The following is a 22,165-nucleotide window of genomic DNA, read 5'->3' on the forward strand; positions in this document are numbered from 1 at the left end:
CTCGACATATCCCACAAAAAGACAGGCTTAACTAGGACCCATGTGGGTACTCATAGCAACACCTTTTACTTGAAGGAAGTGAGCGGAGTTGAAGGAGAAGATATTCAATGTGAGAACAAGTTCAGCCAGACGGAAGAGGGTGGTGGTGGATGGGGACTGGTTGGGCCTCTGTTCAAGGAAGAAGCGGAGTGCCCTCAAACCATCCTGGTGGGGGATGGAGGTGTAGAGAGATTGGACATCCATAGTGAAGAGGAGGCGGTTGGGACTAGGAAGCGTCAGAAGAGTCACGGATGTAGGTGGGAAGAGACTGGACCAGCGACCCTACGTCGGTTGAGGAAAAGGAGGATGACGCCCTACGTCATTTTGACAATTTCCAGTTTCCTGGTCCCAACCTCCTCCTCTTCACTATGGATGGTGCTTCTGATATGACCTCCTTTTTCCGCAACCGAGGATTCCACCACCCCCACCCCCCCACTATTGTTGACAGGGCCCTCAACCGTGTCCGGCCCATTTCCCGCACCTCTACCCTCACCCCATCGCCTCCCTCCCAGAACGGTGACAGGGTTCCCCTTGTCCTCACTTTCCACCCCATCAGCCTCCATATCCAAAGGATCATCCTCCGCCATTTCCGTCACCTCCAGCGTGATTCCATTACCAAACGCATCTTCCCCTCCCTTCCCCTGTCAGCATTCTGAAGGGATCGTTCCCTCCGCAACACCCTGGTCTACTCCTCCATTACCCCCATCACCTCGTCCCCATTCAATGGCACCTTCCCATGCAATCGCAGGAGGTGTAATACCTGCCCATTTACCTCTTCTCTCCTCACTATCCCAGGCCCCAAGCACGCCTTTCAGGTGAAGCAGCGATTTACTTGTACTTCTTTCAATGTAGTATACTGTATTTGCTGCTCACAATGTGGTCTCCTCTACATTGGGGAGACCAAACACAGACTGGGCGACCGCTTTGCTGAACACCTCCGCTCAGTCCGCAAGCAGGACCCTGAGCTTCCGGTTGCTTGCCATTTCAACACTCACCCCTGCTCTCATGCTCACATCTCTATCCTGGGCTTTCTGCAATGTTCCACTCAACATCAACGCAAGCTCGAGGGACAGCATCTCATTTACCCACTAGGCACACTACAGCCTGCCGGACTGAACATTGAGTTCAATAATTTCAAGAGCATGACGGGCCCCCGATTTTACTTTTATTTTCAGTTATTTTTTTCTTTTTTCTTCTTTACATTTTTTACAATCTTTTTTCTTTTGTTTATTTCATTTTAGTGTAGTTTGTTCAGTTTGCTTACCCACTGTTTTTTTTTCATGTTTGTACTTGCTGCTGCTCAATCTTCAGTTCGTTAATACCCTATCTGTACTAATGTTTTGTCTTTCAACACACCATTAACATATTGTTTGCCTTTGCTCCATGACCTCTTGGTCAGCTATGTGGCCTTATCCAATCTACACCTTCTCCTTTGTTATCGCTTGCCCCACCCCCACCTCACTTGTTTATAACCTTTGACATTTCTAATATTTGCTAGTTCCGAAGAAGGGTCACTGACCCGAAACGTTAACTCTGCTTCTCTTTCCACAGAAGCTGCCAGACCTGCTGAGTGATTCCAGCATTTCTTGTTTTTATTAAAGTGATTGCTTTGTTACTTACTGACCCATCAGGGGAGATCTTAATTGCAAAGTGATTCACTAACAAAGCCAGTTTGCACTGCAAGGATTTAATTGGCTTGTAAGTTTGATTGATACCATCAGTTTAATTTGTCATTAATAAAATGAAAGCTGCAAGGCTGAAACAAGCTCAAGTGCCCTGGTGGAGCATATATATAGCATCGTAAGGCATTTGTGCAAGACTACTAAATTAGGAACCGCCACCTCCAGTGAAGGTGATGAACATTGGAGTCTTGCTATCTGATTTTAGCTTGTAGAAATCTTAACTCATGGACGTCAGTAAATGAATTCCTGCTGACATCAAAATTTGCAGCTGTCACAAAACAGAGAAACAGTCAAACATCCCTCAAGGACACTGTGATCAAGAGTACATCTGATAATATTTAAGGAATACCCGGGAGTGAGTTCCAAGCTGGAATCTAATCGAGTGTTTGGGTGATTTACATATAGACATTTATTTATGGGAAGGGTAGTACCTCATGTTATGAAGGTGCTTCCATGATTAATATGTTTTTTAAGGATTTGTGTTGGAAAAAAGTGTGAAATTGATTCATTCGAAAGACTGAAGAGATTCCATTGATGCTGGACTTCGTTTTTTTTAAATAAAAAATGGTCACTGGAAGGACTTGGGAAGTTGTTTAAAAACAAACCCTTACTGGAAGTCACATGCCTATGCTAAACAAACAGCAGGAGCCTTGATGACTCGGGGAGTTGTTTACAGAGAAGTGACATGTTAAGATTTATGGTGGTCAAGAATTGGTTTTGTTTTGGATATTGTTTTGAGTCAGTTGGGTGTAAGCCTGCTGAGCGAGATGCCACCAGTTTATTCTTTTCCATCTCTTTGAGAAATCCTGAGAATCCGGTGTGGGAAATAGAGAAATTGATGCCACATTTCTCCTGAAAAGCCTGCCAGACTAATCCTCAACGTCGCCTGACGAGAACTGCTCCAATAAGATCCCATTGACAGCTGTCAACGTGTATCTTGCCGCCAGACTAAAAGGACAATGGAGAACATCCCATATCTTATCCTTTTCCCTTCAAGAATTAACAAGTATTTGGTCAAAGCTTTTTTTTTGTCTTTTTTGCAAAGAGATCTCTGCGGAGAAAACTTTATTTTTTTCATTAACCGGTATGTGTGTGTCGGGTTAATTTGGAAGGGATCTTTCATATTTCAACCTGTGTGTTAATAAGCTTTGCACCCTTATTGAATAAGTCTTGTTTTATAATAAATTAATAATTTTGTTGTTTATTCAAGAAATCTAGTTGGTGGATTTTATTCTGAAACTAAAATAGATTAAGTATATTATTGGCCATGTCAGTAATTGGGTAAAACATTTAAATCGATGTTGTGATCCATGGAGAAGTGGAACTAGAGAAAGACAATGCAATCCTCCAGCCTCGGTTGTAATGCTCTGAAAAGTGGGTACTTGTTGCGTTGTTCAGAATGGTTCACCTTTTTTGGTCCTCACCGGCACCAGCTGTGATCTGTAGCTCCAGATAGTTGTTTGCACATGATAGCTGCCAGCCCAGCAAACCGTCTCGACAGGCGGCCAAAACCAGGTGGGTCTTCCCATTGGTGAGTTAGGATTTGGCTATATTTGCATGCAAAGTCTTACTCAGTGGAGTGGGAGGAAGAGTTCAATAAGAATTCAACGGCCATAAGCAAAGCGTGGTGGAAGGCTAAGAGTGTGGTCAGGCATTGCAGGTACCAAGGTCATCCACTGCATCCAGAATCATCTCCAGCTCCCTCAACTCTGTCTTTCCACTGGACTCAATTGCTCACATGTTCCATGTGCCAATGGTAAGTATCACTACCTTTGTTTTCTTCACAATTACTATTCGACTGCTGTAACGGAGTTAATAACAGCAGCAACAGCCTTCTTCTGCTGAAGACGTGCAGAGCATGATCTCCTCAATACCAACACTGCATTCCATCTGCCAAATGAAAACAAGACATCCTGGATGCACCCTCACTCTAAGCTTTGGCATCTAATTGACTATGTTATTGTCAGAAGGAAGGACAGGCAATGTCATAGTGACCAAAGCTATATGTGGAGCAGATTGTTGAACTGATCACAGACTCATTGTCTCAAAGCTCAACATCCATATTCAGCCCAAGAGACGCCCCCAGGGGAAAAAGTCAACAAGAGACTCAACATGGCAAGACACAAAACTTCTCAGAAGATTTGGACTGCCAGCTAGATGGTCTTAATTTTGTCTCTGACAGAGTGGAGAATGACTGGATAGCCTTCAGAAACCTATTGCACCCTCGAACATCGGAGACCACCACCTGTTTGCACCAGGACTAGTTTGATGAAAACAATGAGGAGATTCAGACTGTGTTGGATGAGAAACACCATCTCCAAACAGCCTATCAAAATGACCGTTCCTCTGCTTCAAATAAAGCTGCCTTCAACAACATTTGTAAAATCATCCAATCAAAGCTTAGAGAGATGCAGGATTGCTGGCTAAGCAAAGAGGCAGAAAAAATATAATCATACGCAGACAGAAACAATATTTTGTGTCTGTTTTCACAGTAGAAAACACAAGTTCCATACCAGAAATAGACAGTAACCTAGGGGCTAAAAAGAGTGAGGAAATTAAGGAAATTGAGAAAAAGTATTGGAGAAACTTGTGGGACTAAAATCTGACAAGTCCCCGGGAACCCACATCCTAGGGTTCTAAAAGAGATAGCTGCAGAGATAGTGGATACGCGAACAATGATTTTCCAGGATTCCTTAGATTCAGGAATGGTCCCATCAGATTGGAAGTTGGCAAATGTTACACCGCTTTTCAAGAAAGGAGGTAGAGAGAAAACAGAGAACTACAGGCCAGTTAGCCTAACATCAGTCGTTGGGAAGATGCTGGAAACTATTATTAAAGAAGTCTTAACATTGCACTTGGAAAGCCTGGCATGATTTGAACAAGACAGCATGGTTTTACTAAAAGGAGAACCTGTTTGACAAATTTATTAGAGTTTCTTGAGGATGTAACGAGTAGGATAGATAAAGGGGAACCAGTAGATGTAGTATGCCTGGATTTTCAAAAGGCATTCGTTAAAGCAAGCAAGTCCAGTAGGCAGGCCGGGCAGGGGCAGGACAGGGAGCGTGGAAGGTCTGGGAGGCTAAAGTGCATTTACTTTAATGTAAGAAGTCTTACAGGTAAGACAGATGAACTCAGAGCATGGATCGGTACATGGGATTGTGATATTATAGCTATTACGGAAATGTGGTTGAGGGATGGGCAGGACTGGCAGATCAATGTTCCAGAGTACCGATGCTTCCGGCGTGACAGAGGTGGAGGTAAGAGAGGAGGGGGAGTTACACTATTGATTAGGGAGGACATCATGGCAGTACTTAGAGAGGATATCCTGGGGGGAATGTCCAGCGAGGCCATATTGGTAGAACTTAGAAATAAGAAAGGGGTGATCACTTTGATGAGATTATACTATAGGCCCCCCAATAGTCAGAGGGAAGTGGAGGAGCATATATGTAGGGAAATCACAAATAGGTGTAGGAATTATAGGGTTGTAATAGTAGGTGATTTTAACTTCCCTAATATTGACTGGAACTGCCTTAGTGCCAAGGGATCAGATGGGGAAGAATTTGTTAAGCGTGCCCAGGATAGTTTTCTGAAGCAGTATATGGATGGCCCTACTAGAGAAGGGGCTACACTCGACCTCCTCTTAGGAAATGAGGATGGGCAGGTGGTTGATGTGTCAGTGGGGGAGCACTTTGGGACCAGTGACCAGAACTCTATTAGCTTCAAGATAGTTATGGAAAAGGATAGGACTGGTCCTCAGGTTGAAGTCCTAAATTGGGGGAAGGCTAATTTTGATGGCATCAGACAGGAACTCTCAAAAGTTGAATGGGAGAGGCTGTTTACAGGTAAAGGGACGTCTGGCAAGTGGGAGGCTTTTAAAAGTGAGATAGGAAGAGTTCAGGTCCAGCATGTTCCTGTTAGATGGAAGGGCAAGGCTGGCAAGTTTAGGGAACCTTGGTTGACGATGGATATTGAGGGTCTGCTCATGAGAAAGAAGGAGGCATATGTCAGGTATAGGCAGCTGGGATCGAGCGAGTCCCTCGAGGAGTATAGGGGATGTAGGACTACACTTAACAAGGAAATTAGGAGGGCAAAAAGGGGCCATGAGTTTTCCCTGGCAGATAAGATAAAGGAGAATCCTAAAAGATTCCAAAAGTATATTGAGAGTAAAAGGGTAGCTAGGGAGAGAGTAGGTCCCTTTAAGGATCAGTGTGGCAATCTATGTGTGGAGCCACGGGAAATGGGCGAGATCTTAAATGAATATTTCTCGTCCGTATTTACCTTGGAGAAGGTCATGGAAGCTAGTGAGTTCAAGGGAGGGAACACCGATATCCTGGAGCAAATCAACATTACAAAGGAGGAAGTGTTGGAGGTTTTGAAGCGCATTAAGGTGGATAAATCCCCAGGGCCTGACCAGGTGTATCCTAGGATGCTATGGGAAGCAAGGGAGGAGATTGCTGGGGCCCTGGCAGAGATTTTTGTATCATCGTTAGCCACGGGTGAGGTACCGGAAGACTGGAGGAAAGCTAATGTTGTGCCTCTATTTGAGAAGGCAGCAGGGATAAGCCAGGGAACTACAGGCCAGTGAGCCTTACATCAGTGGTGGGAAAGTTATTGGAAGGGATTCTGAGAGACAGGATTTATATGCATCTGGAAAGGCATGGTCTGATTAGGGATAGTCAGCATGGCTTTGTGTGTGGGAAATCATGTCTCACAAATTTGATTGAGTTTTTCGAGGAGGTGACCAAGAGGATTAACGAGGGCAGGGCGATGGACGTCATCCACATGGACTTTAGCAAGGCCTTTGACAAGGTCCCGTATGGTAGGCTGGTCCAGAAGGTTAGAACATATGGGATCCAGGGTGAGCGAGCAAATTGGATACAAAATTGGCTTGGTGATAGGAGGCAGAGGGTGGTAGTGGAGGGTTGTGTTTCAGATTGGAGGCCGGTGACCAGTGGTGTGCCGCAGGGATCAGTGCTGGTCCCTCTGTTGTTTGTCATATATACTAATGACTTGGATGTGAATGTAAGGGGCATGATTAATAAGTTTGCAGATGACTCCAAAATTGGTGGTATAGTGGACAGTGAAGAAGGTTGTCTAAGGTTACAACAGGATATAGATCAACTGGGAAAGTGGGAAAGGGAATGGCAAATGGAATTTAACTCAGACAAGTGTGAAGTGATGTATTTTGGGACGTTAAACCAGGGCAAGACATATACAGTGAATGGCAGGGCCCTGGGGGTGTGTTGTTGAGCAGTGACACCTTGGGGTGCAAGTACATAGTTCCATGAAAGTGGCAACACAGGTAGACCGGGTGGTGAATAAGGCGTAAGGCATGCTTGCCTTCATCGGCCGAGGCACTGAGTATAAAAATTGGCAAGTCATGTTGTAGCTGTACAGAACCTTAGTTAGGCCACACTTAGAATATTGCGTGCAATTCTGGTCGCCACACTACCAGAAGGACGTGGAGGCTTTGGAGAGGGTACAGAGGAGGTTTACCAGGATGTTGCCTGGTCTGGAGGGCATTAGCTATGAGGAGAGGTTGGAAAAACTCGGATTGTTTTCACTGGAACGACGGAGGTGGAGGGGGCGACACGATAGAGGTTTACAAAGTTATGAAATTGTGAGACTAGCAAAGAGGAAAAAGGAAGCATACATAAGGTCTAGGCGGCTGAAGAAAGACGAAGCTTTGAAAGAATATCGGGAATGTAGGACCAATCTGAAATGAGGAATTAAGAGGGCTAAAAGGGGTCATGAAATATCTTTAGCAAACAGGGTTAAGGAAAATCCCAAAGCCTTTTATTCAAATATAAGGAGCAAGAGGGTAACTAGAGAAAGGATTGGCCCACTCAAGGACAAAGGAGGAAAGTTATGCGTGGAGTCAGAGAAAATGGGTGAGATTCTAAACGAGTACTTTGCATCGGTATTCACCGAGGAGAGGGACATGACGGATGTTGAGGTTAGGGACAGATGTTTGATTACTCTAGGTCAAGTCGGCATAAGGAGGGAGGAAGTGTTGGGTATTCTAAAAGGCATTAAGGTGGACAAGTCCCCAGGTCCGGATGGGATCTATCCCAGGTTACTGAGGGAAGCGAGAGAGGAAATAGCTGGGGCCTTAACAGATATCTTTGCAGCATCCTTAAACACGGGTGAGGTCCCAGAGGACTGGAGAATTGCTAATGTTGTCCCATTGTTTAAGAAAGGTAGCAGGGAAAATCCAGGTAATTATTGACCGGTGAGACTGACGTCAGTGGTAGGGAAGCTGCTGGAGAAGATACTGAGGGATAGACTCTATTCCCATTTGGAAGAAAATGGGCTTATCAGTGATAGGCAACATGGTTTTGTGCAGGGAAGGTCATGTCTTACCAACTTAATAGAATTCTTTGAGGAAGTGACAAAGTTGATTGATGAGGGAAGGGCTGTAGATGTCATATACATGGACTTCAGTAAGGCGTTTGATAAGGTTCCCCATGGTAGGCTGATGGAGAAAGTGAAGTTGCATGGGGTCCAGGGTGTACTAGCTAGATGGATAAAGAACTGGCTGGGCAACAGGAGACAGAGAGTAGCAGTGGAAGGGAGTTTCTCAAAATGGAGACGTGTGACCAGTGGTGTTCCACAGGGATCCGTGCTGGGACCACTGTTGTTTGTGATATACATAAATGATATGGAGGAAAGTACAGGTGGTCTGATTAGCAAGTTTGCAGACGACACTAGGATTGGTGGAGTAGCAGATAGTGAAGGGGACTGTCAGAGAATACAGCAGAATATAGATAGATTGGAGAGTTGGGCAGAGAAATGGCAGATGGAGCTCAATCAGGGCAAATGCGAGGTGATGCATTTTGGAAGATCCAATTCAAGAGTGAACTATACAGTAAATGGAAAAGTCCTGGGGAAAATTGATGTACAGAGAGATTTGGGTGTTCAGGTCCATTGTTCCCTGAAGGTGGCAACGCAGGTCAATAGAGTGGTCAAGAAGGCATACGGCATGCTTTCCTTCATCGGACGGGGTATTGAGTACAAGGGTTGGCAGGTCATGTTACAGTTGTATAAGACTTTGGTTCGGCCACATTTGGAATACTGCGTGCAGTTCTGGTCGCCACATTACCAAAAGGATGTAGATGCTTTGGAGAGGGTGCAGAGGAGGTTCACCAGGATGTTGCCTGGTATGGAGGGTGCTAGCTATGAAGAGAGGTTGATTAGATTAGGATTATTTTCATTAGAAAGACGGAGGTTGATGGGGGACCTGATTGAGGTATACAAAATTATGAGAGGTATAGACAGGGTGGATAGCAAGAAGCTTTTTCCCAGAGTGGGAGATTCAATTACTAGGGGTCACGAGTTCAAAGTGAGAGGGGAAAAGTTTAGGGGGGATATGCGTGGAAAGTTCTTTACGCAGAGGGTGGTGGGTGCTTGGAATGCGTTGCCAGCGGAGGTGGTAGATGCAGGCACGATAGCGTCTTTTAAGATGTATCTAGACAGATACATGAATGGGCAGGAAGCAAAGAGATACAGACGCTTAGAAAATGGGCGACATGTTTAGATAGAGGATCTGGATCGGCACAGGCTTGGAGGGCTGAAGGGCCTGTTCCTGTGCTGTAATTTTCTTTGTTCTTTGTTCTTTGTTCTTTGTATCCATCTTGCCAGCTCACCTCTGATCCCGTGTGACTTCACCTTTTGTACCAGTCTGCCATGCGGGACCTTGTCAAAGGCTTTACTAAAGTCCATATAGCTAACATCCACTGCCCTTCCTTCCTCAATCATCTTCGTCACTTCCTCAAGAAGGAGGCTGAGAAGGGAAGTGATAGAGGTATATAAAATTATGAGAGGCATGGATAGGGTAGATAGCCAGAGTCTGTTTCCCATGGTAGGGGTGCCTAAAACTAGAGGGCATAGATTTAAGGTGAGAGGGAGGAGGTTTAAAGGGGATCAAAGGGGTAAATTTTTCACACAAAAAATAGTGGGTATCTGGAATGAGCTGCCAGAGGAAGTGGTGGAGGCAGGAATAGTAGCAACATTTAAGAGGCATCTGGACAGGTACTTGAATGAGCAAGGCATAGAGGGCCATGGAATTAATGCAGGCAGGTGGGATTAGTATAGATAGGCATTTTGGTCGGCATGGACTTGGTGGGCCGAAGGGTCTGTTTCTATGCTGTACGACTCTATGACTCTCTGTGACTCTAAGGTGCCACATAAAAGATTAATAGGCAAGATAAGGGCTCATGGTGTTGGGGGTAATCTATTATCATGGATAGAGGATTGGTTAACAGACAGGAAGCAGAGAGTGGGCATTAAAGGACATTTTCAAGTTGGCAGACAGTGAATAGTGGGGTCCTGCAAGGATCAGTGCTGGGGCCTTAGCTATTTACATACTATATTACCGACTTGGATGAAGAGACACAGTAATGTATCGAAGTTAGCTGATGATACAAAGCTCAGTGGAAAGGTAAGCTGTGGGGACGATGTAGAGAGGCTGTATAGAAACATAGAAAATAGGAGCAGGAGTAGCCCTTTCAGCCCTTCGAGCCTGCTCCGCCATTCATCACGACCATGGTTGATCATCCAACTCAGTAACCTGTTCCGCCTTTCGCCCCATACCCTTTGATCCCTTTAGACCCAAGAGCTATATCTAACTCCTTCTTGAAAACATACAATGTTTTGGCCTCAACTGCTTTCTGTGGTAGCGAATTCCACAGGCTCACCACTCTCTGGGTGAAGTAATTTCTCCTGATCTCAATCCTGATAGGTTTACCCTGTATCCTTAGACTATGACCCCTGGTTCTGGACTCCCCCACCATCCTTCCTGAAAAAATCCTGTCAAGTCCTGTTAGAATTTTATAGGTTTCTGTGAGATCCCCCTCACTCTTCTGAACTCCAGCAAATATAATCCTAATCGACTCAATCTCTCCTTATACATCAGTCCCACCATCCCAGGAATCAGTCTGGTAAACCTTCGCTGCACTCCCTCTATAGCAAGAACATCCTTCCTCAGATAAGGAGACCAAAACTGCACACAATATTCCAGGTGTGGCCTCACCAACGCCCTGAATAATTGTAGCAAGACATCCCTGCTTCTGTACTTGAATCCTCTCGCTATGAAGGCCAACATACCATTTGCCTTTTTTACTGCCTGTCGCACCCGCATGCTTACCTTCAGCGACTGGTGTACGAGAACACCCAGGTCTTGCTGCATATTCCCCTCTCTCAGTTTATAGCCATTCAGATAATAATCTGCCTTCCTGTTTTTGCTACCAAAGTGGATAACCTCACATTTATCCACATTGTACTGCATCTGCCATGCATTAGCCCACTCACTCAACTTGTCCAAATCACCCTGAATCCTTTCTGTATCCTCCTCACAACTCACCCTCCCACCCAGTTTTGTGTCATCTGTAAATTTGGAGATATTACATTTAGTTCCCTCATCTAAATCATTAATGTATATTGTGAATAGCTGGGGTCCTAGCACCAATCCCTATGGTACCCCACTAGTCACTGCCTGCCATTCCTGTCCGCCAACCAATTTTCTATCCATCGCAATACATTACCTTCAATCCCATGCACTTTAATTTTACACGCTAATCTCTTATGTGGGACTTTGTCGACAGCCTTCTGAAAGTCCAAATAAACCACATCCACTGGCTCCCCCTCATCAACTCTACTAGTTACATCCAAAGAGATATCGACAGGTTACGTGAGTGGGCAACAAGATGGCAAACGGAGTATAATGTAGGGAAGTGTGAAGTTGTTCACTTTGATCGTAAAAATAGAAAAGCAGAATATTTTTTCAAAGATGTGACACTGTTAAGTGTTGATGTTCAGAGAGACTTGGGGGCACTCGTACAAAGAACACACAAAGTTAACATGCAGGTGCAGCAGGCTGTTAGGAAGGCAAATGGCATGTTGGCCTTTATTGCAAGGGGATTGGAGTACAGGAATAAAGAGGTTTTATTCAAATTGGATGGGCATTTGAAGGAAATAAACATACAGGGCTACGGGAATTGAGCGGGGGAGTGGGACTGACTGGATTGCTCCACGGAGAGCTGGCATGAACTCGGTGGACTGTATGGCCTCCTTCTATGCCGTAAATTCCTCTATGTCTCTATGACTCTATATCCAAGCACTTTTTAAATGTTGTAAGGGTTTTTGCCTCTACCACCCTTTCAGGCAGTGAGTTCCAGATCCCCACCACCCTCTGGGTTGAAAAGTTTCCCTCAAATTCCCTTAAAACCTCTTACCCTAAATCGATACCGGCTGGTTAAGGATTGCTTAACCAAGGGGAATAGGGACTGCCTATTCACTCTATCTAGACCCCACATAATTTTATACACAGTTTGGGTCTGCCCTCAGCTTCCTCTGTTCCAAAGTTTCTTGTCTATCCAATCTTTCCGCATAGCTAAAATTCCCCAGTCTAGGCAACATCCTTGTAAATCTCATGTGTACCCTCTCTAGTGCAATCACTACACTGCGGTGTCAAGAAGTGCACACAGTACTCCAGCTAAGGCCTAACTAACATTTTATACAGCTCCATCATAACCTCCCTGCTCTTATATTCTATGCCTCGGCTAATAATGGCAAGTATCCCATATGCCTTCCTAACCACCTCATCTATCTGCCCACCACCTTCAGGGATCTGTGGACATGCACTCTCAGGTCCCTCTGTTCCTTTACACTTCTCAGTATTCCACCATTTATTGCGTATTCCCTTCTTGTTAGCCTTTCCCAAATGCATTATCTCACACTTCTCCAGATTGAACTCCATTTGTCTTTTCTGCCCAGCTGACTAGTCCATTGATATCTTCTTGCAGTCTACAGCTTTCTTCTTCATTATCAATCATAGAAACATAGAAAATAGGAGCAGGAGTAGGCCATATGGCCCTTCGCTCCACCATTCAAAAAGATCATGGCTGATCGTCTAATTCAGTACCCTGTTCCCGTTTTCTCCCCATATCCCTTGATCCCTTTGGCATTAAGAAATATATCTATCTCCTTCTTGAATATATTTAATGATTTGGCCTCCACTGCCTTCTGCGGTAGAAATTCCACAGCTTCACCACCCTCTGAGTGAAGAAATTTCTCCTCAACTCGGTTCTAAATGGCATTCCCTGTATCTTGAGACTGTGAGCCCTGATTCTGGATTCCCCAGCCATCGGGAACATCCTCCCTGCATCGAGCCTGTCTAGTCCTGAACTTGGCTTTTGCTGTTTTTCCCTGAGCCATCTCCCTCAACAATATCCAAAGCGGTATATCTGTTAGAGAGGGGGATGGTCACAGGGGCTTCTGCACTACCTGCCTTCCTTTACTCTGCCTGGTGGTCACCCATTCCCTTCCTGCCTTTGCAGCATTTGCCTGCGATGTGACCACCTCACTAAACGTGTTATCCACGACGTCCTCAGCATTGCGGATGCTCCACAGTGAATCCACCGCAGCTCTAGCTCTGTAATGTGGGGAGCCAGTAGCTGCAGATGGATACACTTCCTGCACACATGGTCGTCAGGGACACTGGAAGCGTCCAAAATTCCCCACATAGCGCAGGAGGAGCATATCATGGGGCTGAGCTCTCCTGCCATGACTTACCTTCAGATTAATTAGTTACTCCCTTTAATTAAAAAAATACTAATTACGCTAGGGGCCTTGTTCTACTCCAAACACTATCCACTACAATCTAAAGTCCTTAATAAATTGCACAAATTAAAAAAAAACACACTTTACTAGTACTAACCTTAACACTTATGCAGTAGGTTTTGAGATTTTTTTCAAAAAACTTTCCCCTTATTATTTTTTAAGCTATTTACATGCACTAACAGCTGTTACTTACCCAACCAATCACCTTGCAGCTTTCCTGTGATGTCACGACTTTTTTTTCTTTTTTCAAAACTCCGGCGTGCCCGGACTGCTCTCCTCTCTGCTCCCAGAAGGTAAGTGTCTGGGCCGCGATCCTTGGGTTCTATTTATCCGCTCCTCTCTCGGCGTTCTCCCCTCAGGTCTGCTCCCAGAAGGTAAGTGTCACATGGTCAATTTTTATATTGTCTCCAAACTTCTTAATCATACCCCTACATTCAAGTCCAGACCATTACTATATACCACAAAAAGCAAGGGACCTAGTACTGAACCCTGCAGAACCCTACTGGAAACAGCCTTCCAGTCACAATCGCCCATTCCCCTTTGCTTCCCACCTCTGAGCCAATTTGGATCCAACTTGCCAATCTGCCTTGGATCCCATGGGTTTTTACTTTTGTGAGCAGTCCACCATGTGGGACCTTATCAAAAGCCTTGGTCAAATCCATATAGACTACATCAAATGTACTACCCTCATTGACGCTCCTTGTTACCTCCTTAAAAATTTCAATCATGTTAGTCAGCCCCAACTTTCCCTTAACAAATCCGTGATGACTGTCTTTGATTAATCAGAGTTTTTCTAAGTGAAGATTTGTCCTGTCTCTCGGAATTTTTTCCTATACTTTTCCCACCACTGAGGTTAGGCTGACTGGGCTGTAATTACCCGGTCTTTTTCTTTCTCCCTTTTTAAACAACGATATAACTTTAGCTGTCCTCCAGTCCTCTGGCACTACACCTGCAGCCAGAGAGGACTGGAAAATAATGGTCAGAGCCTCTGCTATTTCTCCTCTTGTTTCCCTTCATCTGGGCCTGTAAGTTTATCCACTTTCAAAGATATTAAACCCCTTAATACTTCCTCTATGTTAATTTCATTTCATATTTCACAATCTTCCTCCTCCCTGATTGCAATGTCTTCATCCCTCTCTTTTATGAAAACTGATGCAAAATATTCATTAAGAACCGTACGCATGTCTTCCACTTCCATAACAGGTGATCTTTATGTTCCCTAATAGGCTCTCTGCTTTCTTTAGTTATCTTAGTTGCTCTTAGGTCTTCTTTTCTTTTGGGCCTCCTTATCTCGAGAGACAATGGATACGCGCCTGGAGGTGGTCAGTGGTTTGTGAAGCAGCGCCTGGAGTGGCTATAAAGGCCAATTCTGGAGTAACAGGCTCTTCCACAGGTGCTGCAGAGAAATTTGTTTGTTGGGGCTGTTGCACAGTTGGCTCTCCCCTTGCGCCTCTGTCTTTTTTCCTGCCAACTACTAAGTCTCTTCGAGTATTTATAAAAAAATCCTCGGGTTTTCCTTAATTTTATTTGCCAATAGTTGTTCATGCTTTTTCTTTGCTTTCCGAATTTCCTTTTTAATTTTTCCCCAACACTTTTTATACACCTCTAGGTTTTCTGCAGTATTGAGCCCTCTGTCAGAGGCTTCTCTTTTTTTCTTTATCCTCTCCTTTAAGCTCTTTGAGATCCAGGGGACTCTGGATTTGTTAGTCCCACCCTTTTATTTTAAGGGAACATACTTGCTCTGCACCCTCACTATCTCTTCCTTGAATGCCTTCCACTGATCCGGCACTGATTTATCTACAAGTAGCTGTTTCCAGTCTACTTTAGCTAAATCACATCTCAGCTAAGTAAAATTAGCTTTTCCCCAATTGAGAACTTTGATTCCTGATCTGCCTTTTTCCTTTTCCATAACTACCCTAAATCTAGCTGAATTATGATCACTTCCCAAATGCACCCCAAATGGTACACTTCCACTGGGCCAGCATCATTTTCTAAAACTTAGTCCAGAACTGCCTCCTCTCTTGCTGGGCGTGATACTGTTATGGTCATATGAGGAGGGGTCAAAGGGCTGCCCTCTTTTCCCTCTCCTTATTTGACCACAACAGGTTTAATTCTTTCTTAAAATGGATGTACTGGCCAATTCAATAAGTATTTGATTACTTACTTGCTATGATCTTAACAAGAACCAATCGGACAGGTTTTCTTGAGTTAACAAAGAAAGAGGTTAACTTATTGTACCAAAACCAAACTAATAAAATAATAAAAGAACGTGCCAACTTTCAGTCTCACACACACACTCTGGAGGTTTACACAGACACAAATAGGTTACACAGTGGGAAAAGATAGATTGGTTGAGTTAGAGTCCATAAAAAGTTATACAATCTGTGGAGTTTGGTGATTCATCTGGCTTCGAGCTGAATTCAATGGTCCTGAGGCTTTTAGTTTGAAGGGATAGATGACTGGTTTGGTGAGCCTCTTGGAGATAGCGATGCGGATGATTTCCTCCAACGGGGTTTCGGGTTGTAGACGGAATATGCAAATGTGGTCAGTTAACAGGCAGGATTTAAAAGCTTTCAAGTTGGAATGGAGAGAGAGAGAGAGAGAGACAGGGAACCCCACTTAGGGTCTGCTCATGTCAGAGTCCAGTTGCATCTCCTCTGCTGCAAATAAAACACCAGCTTAAAACCATAGATGGGGAGGGGCTTGTCACTCAGTGATTCAAACATAGCAGTGAGCAGTATTTCTCTGTTTGCTGAAAAGAACAGGTAGTTCCTTTAAACTTCCTGGGTCTTGGGAATTGCACAGACATTTCGTCTCGCTCCTCATAGTCCTTTGCAATGTAGGTTACGGTATCGCAAACTAGGTAGCCATCTCAAGTTGCCAGAAAATTCATCCTTTTAGCTGGTCTTTTTAAAATGTCTTTTAAAAAAACAAATTCAGATCTCCAGTCAGGGAATTAAAGAAAATTATCATTCAACAAAGCACATTGGCATAACGATACGTACTGGCTAAAAAAGTTCTTCTGAATACATTTTAAGAATTCTGCTCCCTCTGTGCCTTTCAGACTAATTCTATCCCAGTTAATATTAGGATAATCGAACTCCCTATTTCTGCCCTATTGTTTTTGTATTTCTCAGAGATTTGCCTACACATTTGCTCTTCTATCTCCCTCTGACTGTTTGGGGATCTATTGGACACTTTCAATAGTGTGCTTGCCCCTTTTTTGTTCTTCAGATTAACCCATATAGCCTAATTTGATGATTCTTCTACCATAGCATCCTTCCTCACAGTATAATTGTTTTTTAATTCTCCTCTCTATCACGTCTGAAAACCCTGTAACCAGGAATGTTGAGCTGCCATCCCCACCCTTATTTCAGCTATGTCTCAGTAATAGCTATAATATCATATTCCCACATGTCAGTCTGTGCTGTCAGCTCAGCTAATTTGGCTTATTCCCTAGACTTATTGCATTGACGTGTATACCATTTAGCATTGCTAAACTCCCTTGTTGCCTATTTTCTAGCCTTTGTTTCCTCTGCCTTTCAAACACGCTTACTAATTTTCTGCCCTCCATTTCCAACCATTTCCTTTCCCTCTGAATCTACTTTCAGTTTCCGACTCCCTTCCCCTACTTCTCATCAAACTAGTTTAAAACCTCCCCAACAGCACGAGTAAAACCACCTGTGAGGATATTGGTCCCAGCCCTGTTGCGGCGTAAACCTTCCAGCTTGCACAAGTCCCAGCTCCCTCAGAAGCGGTCCCTCAGGAGTCTAAAGCCCTCCCTTCTGCACCTTCTGTCCAACCACGTATTCTTCAGCTCTATCTTCCTATTTCTGTACTCACGCACCCCCCTCAGAATGTCCTGCAGCCTCCCAGTCACATTCTTGTCCCTGGCACCAGGGAGGCAACATACCATCCTGGAGTCAAGACTGCGGCTGCAGAGCGCCTGTCTGTTCCCCTTACTATCAAATCCCCGACTACTATTGCTCTTCCACTCTTTTTCCTACCCCTATTCCCCGCCTCATGCAGCTGAGTCACCCATGGTGCTGTGGACCTGGATCGACTTACACTCCTCAGAGGAACCATCACTCTCACCAGTATTCAGAACTGAATACCCATTGGAGACTGAGATGCACTCAAAGAACAAAGAACAAAGAACAAAGAACAGGACAGCACAGGAACAGGCCATTCGGCCCTCCAAGTCTGCGCCGATCTTGATGCCTGCCGAAACTAACACCTCCTGCACTTCCGGGGACCGTATTCCTCTATTCCCATCCTATTCATATATTTGTCAAGATGTCTCTTAAACGTCGCTATCGTATCTGCTTCCACCACATCCCCTGGCAGCAAGTTCCAGGCACTCACCACCCTCTGTGTAAAAAACTTGCCTCGCACATCCCCTCTAAACTTTGCCCCTCTCACCTTAAACCTATGTCCCCTAGTAACTGACTCTCCCACCCTGGGAAAAAGCTTCTGACTATCCACTCTGTCCATGCCGCTCATAAACCTCTATCGTGTCGCCCCTCCACCTCCGTCGTTCCAGTGAAAACAATCCGAGTTTATCCAACCTCTCCTCATAGCTAATGCCCTCCAGACCAGGCAACATCCTGGTAAACCTCCTCTGTACCCTCTCCAAAGCCTCCACGTCCTTCTGGTAGTGTGGCGACCAGAATTGCACGCAATATTCTAAGTGTGGCCTAACTAAGGTTCTGTACAGCTGCAACATGACTTGCCAATTTTTATACTCTATGCACTGACCGATGAAGGCAAGCATGCCGTATGCCTTCTTGACAACCTTATCCACCTGCATTGCCACTTTCAGTGACCTGTGGACCTGTACGTCCAGATCTCTCTGCCTGTCAATACTCCTAAGGGTTCTGCCATTTACTGTATACCTCCCACCTGCATTAGACCTTCCAAAATGCATTACCTCACATTTGTCCGGATTAAACTCCATCTGCCATTTCTCCGCCCAAGTCTCCAACCGATCTATATCCTGCTGTATCCTCTGACAATCCTCATCATTATCCGCAACTCCAGCAACCTTTGTGTCATCCGCAAACTTACTAATGAGACCAGCTACATTTTCCTCCATATCATTTATATATACTACAAACAGCAAAGGTCCCAGCAATGATCCCTGCGGAACACCACTAGTCACATCCCTCCATTCAGAAAAGCACCCATCCACTGTTACCCTCTGTCTTCTGTGCACAGGAACAGGCCCTTCGGCCCTCCAAGCCTGCGCCGATCCAGGTCCTCTATCTAAACATGTCGCCTATTTTCTAAGGGTCTGTATCTCTTTGCTTCCTGCCCATTCATGTATCTGTCTAGATACATCTTAAAAGATGCTATCGTGCCTGCATTTACCACCTCCACTGGCAACGCGTTCCAGGCACCCACCACCCTCTGCGTAAAGAACTTTGCACGCATATCCCCCCTAAACTTTTCCCCTCTCACTTTGAACTCGTGACCCCTAGTAATTGAATCCCCCACTCTGGGAAAAAGCTTCTTGCTATCCACCCTGTCTATACCTCTCATGATTTTGTACACCTCAATCAGGTCCCCCCTCAACCTCCGTCTTTCTAATGAAAATAATCCTAATCTACTCAACCTCTCTTCATAGCTGGTGCCCTCCGTACCAGGCAACATCCTGGTGAACCTCCTCTGCACCCTCTCCAAAGCATCTACATCCTTTTGGTAATGTGGCGACCAGAACTGCACGCAGTATTCCAAATGTGGCCGAACCAAAGTCTTATACAACTGTAACATGACCTGCCAACCCTTGTACTCAATACCCCGTCCGATGAAGGAAAGCATGCCGTATGCCTTCTTGACCACTCTATTGACCTGCGTTGCCACCTTCAGGGAACAATGGACCTAAACACCCAAATCTCTCTGTACATCAATTTTCCCCAGGACTTTTGCATTTACTGTATAGTTCACTCTTGAATTGGATCTTCCAAAATGCATCACCTCGCATTTGCCCTGATTGAACTCCATCTGCCATTTCTCTGCCCAACTCTCCAATCTATCTATATTCTGCTGTATTCTCTGACAGTCCCCTTCACTATCTGCTACTCCACCAATCTTAGTGTCGTCTGCAAACTTGCTAATCAGACCACCTATACTTTCCTCCAAATCATTTATGTATATCACAAACAACAGTGGTCCCAGCTCGGATCCCTGTGGAACACCACTGGTCACACGTCTCCATTTTGAGAAACTCCCTTCCACTGCTACTCTCTGTCTCCTGTTGCCCAGCCAGTTCTTTATCCATCTAGCTAGTACACCCTGGACCCCATGCGACTTCACTTTCTCCATCAGCCTACCATGGGGAACCTCATCAAACGCCTTACTGAAGTCCATGTATATGACATCTACAGCCCTTCCCTCATCAATCAACTTTGTCACTTCCTCAAATAATTCTATTAAGTTGGTAAGACACAACCTCCCCTTCACAAAACCATGCTGTCTCTCGCTAATAAGTTTGTTTGTTTCCAAATGGTAGTAAATCCTGTCCCGAAGAATCCTCTCTAATAGTTTCCCTACCACTGACGTCAGGCTCACCGGCCTATAATTTCCTGGATTATCCTTGCCACCCTTCTTAAACAAAGGAACAACATTGGCTATTCTCCAGTCCTCTGGGACCTCACCTGTAGCCAATGAGGATGCAAAGATTCTGTCAAGGCCCCAGCAATTTCTTCCCTTGCCTCCCTCAGTATTCTGGGGTAGATCCCATCAGGCCCTGGGGACTTATCTACCTTAATGCTTTGCAAGACACCCAACATCTCCTCCTTTTTGATAATGAGATGACTGACACTATCTGCACTCCCTTCCCTAGGCTCATCATCCACCAAGTCCTTCTCCTTGGTGAATACTGATGCAAAGTACTCATTTAGCACCTCGCCCATTTCCTCTGGCTCCACGCATAGATTCCCACCTCTGTCCTTGAGTGGGCCAACCCTTTCCCTAGTTACCCTCTTGCTCTTTATATATGTATAAAAAGCCTTGGGATTTTCCTTAATCCTGTTTGCCAATGACTTTTCATGACCCCTTTTAGCCCTCCTAACTCCTTGCTTAAGTTCCTTCCTACAGTCTTTATATTCCTCAAGTGCCTCATCTGTTCCTAGCCTTCCAGCCCTTACAAATGCTTCCTTTTTCTTTTTGACTAGGCTCACAATATCCCGTGTTATCCAAGCTTCCCGAAACTTGCCAAACTTGTCTTTCTTCCTCACAGGAACATGCTGGTCCTGGATTCTAATCAGCTGACGTTTGAAAGACTCCCACATGTCAGATGTTGATTTACCCTCAAACAGCCGCCCCCAATCGAAATTCTTCAGTTCCTGCCTAATATTGTTATAATTAGCCTTCCCCCAATTTCGCACCTTCACCCGAGGACTACTCTTATCCTTATCCACAAGTACCTTAAAACTTATGGAATTATGGTCACTGCTCCCGAAATGCTCCCCCACTGAAACTTCGACCACCTGGCCGGGCTCATTCCCCAATACCAGGTCCAGAATGACCCCATCCCTAGTTGGACTATCTACATACTGTTTCAAGAAGCCCTCCTGGATGCTCCTCACAAATTCTGCCCCATCCAAGCCCCTAGCACTAAGTGAGTCCCAGTCAATATTGGGGAAGTTAAAATCACCCACCACTGCAACCCTGTTACCTTTACATCTTTCCAAAATCTGTCTACACATCTGCTCCTCTATCTCCCGCTGGCTGTTGGGAGGCCTGTAGTAAACCCCCAACATCGTGACTGCACCCTTCCTATTCCTGAGCTCCACCCATATTGCCTCGCTGCATGACCCCTCTGAGGTGTTCTCCCGCAGTACAACTGTGATATTCTCCTTAACCAGTAATGCAACTCCCCCACCCCTTTTACATCCCCCTCTATCCCGCCTGAAGCTTCTAAAGCCTGGAACATTTAGCTGCCAATCCTGCCCTTCCCTCAACCAAGTCTCTGTAATAGCAGCAACATCATATTTCCAAGTACTAATCCAAGCTCTAAGTTCATCTGCCTTACCTGTTATACTTCTCGCATTGAAACAAATGCACTTCAGACCACCAGTCCCACTGTGCTCAGCAACATCCCCCTGCCTGCTCTTCCTCTTAGTCCTACTGGCCTTATTTACTATGTCCTCCTCATTTACTTCACTAGCTGTCCAACTGCTCTGGTTCCCACCCCCCTGCCACACTAGTTTAAACCCTCCCGAGTGACGCTAGCAAACCTTGCAGCCAGGATATTTGTGCCCCTCCAGTTTAGATGCAACCCGTTCTTCTTGTACAGGTCCAATCTGTCCCTGAAGAGATCCCAATGGTCCAGATATTTGAAACCCTCCCTTCTGCACCAACTGTTCAGCCATGTGTTTAGCTGCACCATCTTCCTATTTCTAGCCTCACTGGCACGTGGCACAGGGAGTAATCCAGAGATTACAACCTGGAGGTCCTGTCTTTTAACTTACTACCTAACTCCCTAAACTCCCCCTGCAGGACCTCATCACTCTTCCTGCCTATGTCATTGGTACCGATGTGTACCACAACCTCTGGCTGTTCACCCTCCCCCTTCAGAATGCCCTCTGTCTGTTCAGAGACATCCTTGACCCTGGCACCAGGGAGGCAACATACCATCCTGGAGTCTCTTTCACGTCCACAGAAGCGCCTATCTGTGTCCCTGACTATAGAGTCCCCTACAACTATTGCTCTTCTGCGCTTTGTCCCTCCCTGCTGAACAACAGTGCCAGCCGTGGTGCCACTGCTCTGGCTGCTGCTGTTTTCCCCTGATAGGCCATCCCCCCCAACAGTATCCAAAATGG

Source organism: Heterodontus francisci, chromosome 10 (assembly GCF_036365525.1).
Source record: "Heterodontus francisci isolate sHetFra1 chromosome 10, sHetFra1.hap1, whole genome shotgun sequence".
NCBI classification, from domain to species: Eukaryota; Metazoa; Chordata; class Chondrichthyes; order Heterodontiformes; family Heterodontidae; genus Heterodontus; species Heterodontus francisci.